This window comes from Jaculus jaculus, chromosome 10 (assembly GCF_020740685.1).
Source record: "Jaculus jaculus isolate mJacJac1 chromosome 10, mJacJac1.mat.Y.cur, whole genome shotgun sequence".
NCBI classification, from domain to species: Eukaryota; Metazoa; Chordata; class Mammalia; order Rodentia; family Dipodidae; genus Jaculus; species Jaculus jaculus.
The window spans coordinates 96,027,479-96,035,617 of NC_059111.1; the positions used below are offsets into that span (position 1 = coordinate 96,027,479).

Below are 8,139 nucleotides of genomic sequence, written 5' to 3' on the forward strand. Positions count from 1 at the left end.
TCACTTTTTGTTTCATAGACTGTACTTTCTTTTTAAAGATGTATTCATGTTCCACAAGACAGCCTCTTTCTCCAAGATTAACATTTCTTATGATTGTTCCTGACAATAGATCCGCTTCCAGAGGCCCGGCTTAGGATAACCAAAAAAGGGCATGGAGCAGGCTGGTTTTGGCAGCCCGCTCACAGTTTCAGAGCTTTTTAGGACTTGGTTTTTCTGATGAGTGATTTCCTGAGCATGCCTAGGGAATGACAGGCATCTGCACAGACAGACTGCATCACCTTGGCCGGGGGTGTCGTCATTGGCTGCCTATTAGAAAAGCTACAGGACAATGCATACCACTGACTGCCGACTGTAAACATAAGGATATGTGTTCACTTAGCATGGGCTTCTGGGAGGGGCCAGGGCAGGGCGGTCTGCAGTTTTATTGAATAGAGCAGTGTGCATTAGGCTGCCTGCCTGCCTGCCTGCCTGCCTGCCTGCTCTCTGGCTGTCCTGCTTAAAGGAATCAGTGCTTCCTTTCTGACGTTGTCTTCCTCAGCAAGAAGCTTCAGCCTCCGAGGTAAGGGCCTTTCTTTTCCTCCTCCAGGGGAGCCGCTGGTTTCCGGCAACATTCCTGCTCTAAGGTTTGCAGGAGATGCAAAAAAAAAAAAAAAGCATTCAAAGCAATAAACCATGTAAATTCTTAGAGCCAACCTAGGTTGTCCTGACCTGTGGATGTTCCCAGAAGGGCAACACCATGAAGTTCTGTTTCTAGCGTTGGGACCAGAGGAGAGAGCGTGCCTAGCGGCTGTGTTCAGGGACCACTGGCAATGTAGGCTGGGCTTTTGTTTCTGAGGGTGACGTGGGGTTTATGGGGTATCCTCAGGCCAGTGTAATAAGTGTGCTATGCCGGTCTGCTCAGGAGTTTCTTCTGTCTCTTATTATCAGACACATAAAGAGGTTCTGCTTTAAAACTCAACAGCAACAAGTTTTAAGTTATGAGAAGCCAAAAAGGCTTTTTTTTTTTTTTTTAAAGCCAAAGGCATTTCTATGTTTCTCTCCTCCCGGGATTTAAAAGCTGGTCTTTCAGAGCTGTGTGGAGAGGATCGTTGTGGCACCCATTGAGCTAAATGTCACTGATCAGATATTTGCTAAGCCAGAGGATGCCATGATCTGTTCTGTTTCCTATAAAACTTAATAAGGAGAGAACGCATGCTCGAGTGGGGGTGTTTTTAGAAATCATAACTTCCTACCAAAATATTTCTTAAGAAGTCTCAGTTTCTGTTTGACAGTGTGCCCGAGTACGCCTAGCGGAGCTGAAAAGATAGCAGCTGGAAATGTGTTCCAGAAGGGAAGGAGACAGGCGTTTCATTACTAGATAGACGTATATGGGCATCTTGAACGGCAGTGCCAGGCAGCTGGTTGGTAGTAAGCAGTAAGCAAGTCCTTTTAGAAAGAGCTGATTGTAAAGGGCCGGGGCGTTTAGTGCTGTAGCAATACTTGGTCAGAAAAGAGGATCAGAACCAAGTGTTTCTGGTTCCGATAACAAGCCGGTGCAGATGGACGTGTGAACGGAAGCAGTGAAGTCCTAGTGTGTTTGGCAAAACCAGACGTGTGTGGCTAAAACTTCGTGGAGGCTAGGTGCTATGTGGAAGGGTAAATCTGATAATTAAAAAATATAACAATATAGATATTAAAGGCTTTAGACTCCAAAATGACTGATTTGAATTGGTTGGATGCCTCTGAGTACCATGGTTTGGGATTGAGCGTCATTCTCATTTTCTCTCTTTGTGTTTAGAAGTTTGGGGCTAATTTCTTGAGAATGCCTCCCTCTCCTTCTCGAAGTGATATATGAGAACAGAATGCCCTGTGAATTTCTTTCCCTGGAACAGTTCTGAGTAAGTGTGAGAGAAAGGCTGCAGGCGGAATGCTATAGTTTGATTATTGTCCTTCCCTCGGAGAGATCAAGTTCCAAACTATTTTCACAGTGTTTTGAATGTCAATCAAAATATGGAGAGCAATTTCTTCTTTCAAGCGTTCTCTGAACCATGTAGGGAATGCAGTTGGGAAAGGAAATGTGTAATCTTGGGATTGGAAGACAAATTCCATTTTGAAACTAGCATCTCTGAATCAAGTTCAAACTCTCTATGACGGCTCTCTCCCATCCCCCACGTGTGCGCCCCACCCCCAAACACCGCAAAAAAACATGTTTTCCAAAATCACACCGTTATGCTGCACAATACACAGAGCCAGGGGATTTCAGTTCATGTTGAATTTTAGGCAGTACTTGGCGCTACTTCCCTCCTGTTGAGTTTTAGCAGGAACACATCTCCCCAGATAGAAGGCAAGCAGAGCTCAATGAAGCCACAGTGTGGGAACTTGCATTCAAGCAAAAGCATTTAATGAGAAGTATGAAGGCCAATTTCTGGATCAAGAATCGATCTTAGGAGGAATGCATAATCAATTGATCGATAGACTATGTGCGGAGTTGTTTTCATGATTCAAAGTCAATAGCATGTGCAATTTTAAAATTCAAACCAATAAAAACTGAACACACGATTTGTTTTGCGTTATAATTTTCTTCTATGAGATATAACAAGATGTTTCCCCTAAAATGGTCCATTAGCTATTCTCATCGGCTTCTGTGGTTGGCCCGAGACTTTCTGTTCCGTGCAGATATAATGGGCTGGACCTGGCATGTGCCACAGTAAGTTCTGTAATCTAGCCTGGGTAGGCTCTGTTCTGAGCGCCTCTGTAAACCTTTTATTTCTTCCTTCCTTCCTTTCTCATCTTTTTCTCTTTCTGTAGGCATTTATGTGGCGTGTATATGTGAACACACCTAAGAGGCCAGAGATTGACATAGGTGTCTTCCTCTGTCATTCTCCACTTTACTTTTTTGACATGGAGTCTCTTACTAATCCTGGAGCTCACGCGATTCAGCTGGACTAGCTGGCCAGCAAGCCCTAGGGATCCTCCTGTCTCTTCCTCCCCAGGGCTGCCACGCCCAGATTTTCACATGGGTGATTCGAACTCAGATCCTCATGCTGACGCAGACAGCACTTTACAAACGGGGCCGTCTATCTCGCTCTTTCAAGGCTCATAAAAACGCACATAGTTATCTTCATTTGCCATTTTCATAGTAGCATGATTATTGGTTACTTATTCTTTAGTGAGACCAAAAGTGACTTAGAGATGGACGTGAGAAGGGATTCACCAGCTTCCCATCTGCCTGGTGTCTGTCACATGGCTTGGAGATGTGGTGGGGTGAGGCCATGGTTGGCTGGGGTGGGGGGGGGGCAGCAGGAAAGTGCTGACGATGTAAAATGCAAATAGTCTGGTAGGCCTGAGGAGGAGGAGGAGGTTAGGCACATGCTGCCAAAAAGAGTTTCAGACTTTAAGAAGATATTTTCTGGGTAGATTTCTCAAAGCCAGCCCTGCCCCCCTCCCCCCCAAAGAATAGCACCATTAACTTCTTCACTTCTTCACTCTCTGTCAAGTCAATCCAGGCACTCGTGGGATCCAATGCTTTTCCAAGAGACTTTTAGTTTGGGTCAAAGCCATGAGCTTCGGTAAACCCTGCCCTTTGAGGAAGCATCAACTCTTTGGCCTCATCTGCGTCTTGGGCATTTATTTGGGTTGCTTCTCCTTCGTCCTCTAGTGGTGAAGAGATCCAAATGAGGTGAGGTTTTGGCTTTCCTTCCCCGTGGGCTCAGAGCCGAGACAGCTCTCAAAGTGAGTCTTCTAAACCCTATGCCCATCCTGGCTGGAGTCCTCGTTTCTTACCTAGTTTCTGGGATAACCCCCTCCTTCCTCCGCTGAAAACTCTCCAGTGGTGCCTTCTGACCCCGGCTTCTAGAACCTTGATCTCAGAATGTTGCAGAAGCAATGGTCTACCCCAGCGTTGTCTGGCTCGGATGATGACAGACCAGGAGGATACAAACACCAGGCAGTGAAAGACGATGGGTCACCATTCATGGTGCAAGGCAAGACCCAGGAACCAGGAGATGTGAAGGGGCAGGTGAATGGAAGAGTGACAAGTGCTGACAACAGGCAGACCTTAATGAAAGAGGCGGCTTCCCTGCCTGCAGCCAAAAGCGTGGAATGAATCCCAGCTTGTCAAGCCTGGGCCTTTGTGGGCAGGATGAGGTCATCAGCAGCACCTGGCCTGGGTTCCTGCTGGAATTGAGACCAGACTGTTCTAGGAGTTTGCCTTTCGACTCTGTGAACTTCTGGGTTTAGTATTTCCAAGTGTGACCATGTCCAGGTACTATTTCCAGCCATCCTTATCTCTAGACATCCAATTTACCAGCTCCCCTGTGGCCTAACCCAAACCCAGAGCCTTGCTGGCCCCGTGTTGGAAATGAACAGTTGTCTTGCTCTAGGATGAGGCACAGCAAATAGCAAGTGCCAAGCACAGAGTATGTTCTAGATCAGGAAAGTCTCTTCTTAGACAGAGGAAGAACAGTGAAGACAAAGGTCTTCAGACAGAGTCTCACTCAGAAGCCCGGGCTCGCCTGGAACTAATGATCCTCTTGCCTCAGCCTCCTGAGTGAGTGCTGGGATTACAGGTGTGCCCCAGCACACCCAACTCAGAGGTGTCTTCATTGTTTCTTAGATGTGGAAGGAAGAAAATATATTTGTAAGTACACAGATATATGGGAAGACACTGCCTCATACAGCCTCCACCCTAAAGCAAAGGGAAGTCTTCAGGGAAGATATGGGGAGTTTGTCAGGGTTCAAGGAGTCCAGGAATGGGGCTGAAGGGATGGCTTAGTGGTTAAGGCATTTGCCTAAAAATCCAAAGGACCCAAGTTCAATTCCCCAGGACCCAAGTTAGCAAGACGCACAAGGGGGCGCATGCATCTGGAGTTTGTTTGCAGTGGCTGGAGGCCCTGGCATGTCCATTCCCCCCTTCTCTTTCTCTCTCAAATAAATAAATAAATAAATAAAAATAAAAATGAAGTCCAGGAATGGCTGCTGTCAAGTGTAAGCCAACAAAGCACGAAGAGACAAATAAAAGGATCATTGAGTGGCAGTGAGTAATCCCTTTTAAAATATTTTAAGCAAATTGAGCATTCCTTGTAAAAAAAAATTAAAAATTAAAACTTTAAAAAGTCATCTAGCCGAAGTGGTGGCACATGCCTTTAATCCCAGCACTCAGGAGGCAGAGGTAGGAGGATTGCCATGAGTTCGAGGCCACCCTGAGACTACATAGTGAATTCCAGGTCAGCCTGAGCTAGAGTGAGACCTTACCTTGAAAAACAAAAAACAAAACAAAAAAAAGGTCATCTTTAATTTTTTTTTTTTTTTATATGAGAGAACAAGAGTAAGCAAGAGAGAGTGATAGAGAATTGGCTTGTCAGGCCCTTAGCCACTGCAATCTAACTCAAGATGATGCACATCCTGTGCACATGTGTGAACTTGCATGCTGTGTCACTGTGCATCTGGCTTATGTGGGACCTGGAAAGTCAAACATGAGTCCTTCGGCTTTGCAGGCAAGTGCCTTAACCACTAATCCATCTCTCCAGCCACTAATTTTATTTTTATTTGTTTATCAGAGAGAAAGAAAGAGAGAGAGAGAGAAAAATGGATGTGCCAGGGCTTCCAGCCACTGAAAACGAAGCCCAGTGTGTGTGCCACCTTGTTGTGCATCTGGCTTATGTGGGTCCTGGGGAATTAAACCTGGGTCCTTTGGCTTTGCGGGCAAACGCCTTAACTGCTAAGACATCCCTCCAGCCCATAAACACTCATCTTAATGCATTTTTTCTTCGCTTTTAAAAAATATATAGCTATAAATGATGATAAATATATAGTTAGCTTGAAGAAAAATTGTTTTTTGATTGTTTCCAGGCGTTTCTGGCAATGGTTTAGGAACGTGTGGACGAAAGCACTTGGCTACCAGAGAATCATCTGACTTGGAAAGGAACGTACTAAGTAGGAATATATAATTAGTTCATTTAAGCTCACATGAGCCATTCCTTCTCGCTTCTCAAAATATTCTGCTGGGGACCAAGACAAACTTACTTATGGGCTAAAGACCAGGACAAAGTGCCCACAGAAACAAGGACAGTTGGCATCAAAGATCTTAGTTCTGTTGGATTCCAGAGAACTAGGCTCAGTCAGAATGGATAGATATTCCCTCCCCCACCCCCCCAAAAAGAGTAGGCTTTGTCATGAAATACAGCCAGATAAGTAAAGGAGAAATAGTAAAAGTCAGCAGCCAGGCAAAGTTTTAGAAACCAAGATCTTACTTGGCAAGTTAGAGTAACTAACAGGCAAAGTGAAGTATGTGAGGGTCTTTGATTCAGTGCTGAGGACAAATACAGCCTTATATTAATAAGCTTTAGTAGGTCAAGCAAGGGGACAGGATTATAAAATGTATGTGGAATACTAAAGAGGTGGAATCACAAGGAAATTCAGAAGCCAAGACACAATGAGGGTCCAAAGAGTATGGAGTTAGAACCCAGGTGGATGAGGCCCCTCAACGGGGGACTAGGGATCCGCACTCGGTGTTCCCAGAAATGCAACGTAGCTGTGCCTCCCGTCTGCTTCTCTCCATCATCTGGTCACCTAGAAAATTCCTTCCATGTCTCCAGGTCAGAAACTGAGCAAAGACAGTGGATCAGTAAACCCTGTCGTTTTTAGGGAGGCGTTACAAAGTGGGCCTGGCAAGCCACCCTAAATCTGTCAGTGGTCAGCGATTTTAGTCAGAAGACAAACCTGGGCAAAGGAGACAGAGAGTTGAAATGTTCCACAGCTGTCAATGGTCTTCGCTTAAACTCTTCCTGTGTGGGTCTTTGTGTGATGAGCATGTGTGTGCATGTGTATATATGTGTTGGTGCACACGTGTGTGTGTGGGTGTGTGTGCATGTACGTGTGTGCACATGTATGCGGAAGGCAGAGATCAATGTTGGTTATTCTCCATCTCTCTCCACCTTAGTTTTCTGAGATAAGGTTTCTCATTGAAACTGAAGCTCATTGATCAAGCTAGACTCTCTAGCTGGGGAGCTCTCTGCTAGGCCTCCCTGTTGTGTGGGTGATGGGTACCCAAACTCAGATCTTCATGCTTGCGTAGCAAACATTTTACTGACTGAGAAATCTACTCAGTTCCTATTACTTGAACTTTTATGTGAGTGAGTTTCTACAGAGGCAAACATACAATGCGAGGGTCTTCCAGTGCTTGATGACTGTCTTGGCATGGCCCGTGAGCCAATCTTTGTGTGTGTGTGTGTGGGGGGGGCAGGTGTGCCATGATGCATGTGTGGAGATTAAAAAAAAAAAAAAAACAGTTTTGGCCAAAATAAAATAAAATCAACTTTAATGTATCTTTCATTGTCTACCTGTCCTACCTGTCAATAGGACCCATAGTGCAGAGAACATCTCATGCTATTGTTTATTGGTAATGTACCAGTACTTGACATATAACAGAAGCCCAATAAATATTCGTTGCATGGATAAAACAAAGCAGGTGACTTGACCAAAGTTACCCACTTAGCTAGAGGCAAAGATAATTCTGGAAGACACAGGTTCCTAAGTACCAAGAAACTCTTGATAAAAGAAGATGTCTTGCTGGGTGTGGTGGTGCACGTCTTTAATCCCAGCACCTGGGAGGCAGAGGTAGGAGGATTGCTGTGAGTTCGAGGCCACCCTGAGACTTCATAGTGAATTCTAGGTCAGCCTGGACTAGAGTGAGACCCTACCTTGAAAAACCAAAAAAAAAAAAAAAAAAAAGAAGATGTCTTATTTAAATAATTCACAAGTTTAGAGATAGAAGGCAGCCCAAACCAGTGGTTCTTAATCAACATCGTGACCAGGAACCACGAGCCTCTTGGTTCTGTCCGTGGAGATTCCAACGCAGTAGGTCCCACTAGAATAGGATCCACGCATCTGCAGCTCGTAAAAGCTCACTGGAGGTTCTGATAAATTGCTCTGGCTCAGAAACAGTTCTGTTCACCTGTGTTTACAATAATTTATAGTGATGGTGGAATTCCTTATTCCATAGAAGCCTATATTTTTAGTTTAAAATGTTCCCCCCACACACACACCCAAAGTTACAACTGTGTATCCCCAATAATCAATTTTGCTTGAATCTCTTTGTAAGCACTGAAGCTCTGAGCTGGAATTTCCTCCAGCTTCCCCTGTTCTTTCTGTGTAAGCACA

The 8,139-nt window shown here is 44.9% G+C and overlaps 1 protein-coding gene across 5 annotated transcripts in view; it reads left to right on the top strand.

Moving 5' to 3' along the window:
• The first annotated feature begins 225 nt into the window (after window positions 1-225).
• The window catches only part of Cald1 (caldesmon 1), a 212,055-nt gene continuing 204,141 nt past the window's right edge, over window positions 226-8,139 (top strand). Inside the window, exon 1 of one of the 5 annotated variants that reach the window (XM_045160131.1) lies at window positions 226-559. The gene's annotated coding sequence lies outside the window, so the exon portion shown is untranslated. The remainder of the gene's footprint in view (window positions 560-8,139) is intronic. The other 4 variants (XM_045160128.1, XM_045160130.1, XM_045160133.1 and 1 more) reach the window with 4 other exon arrangements.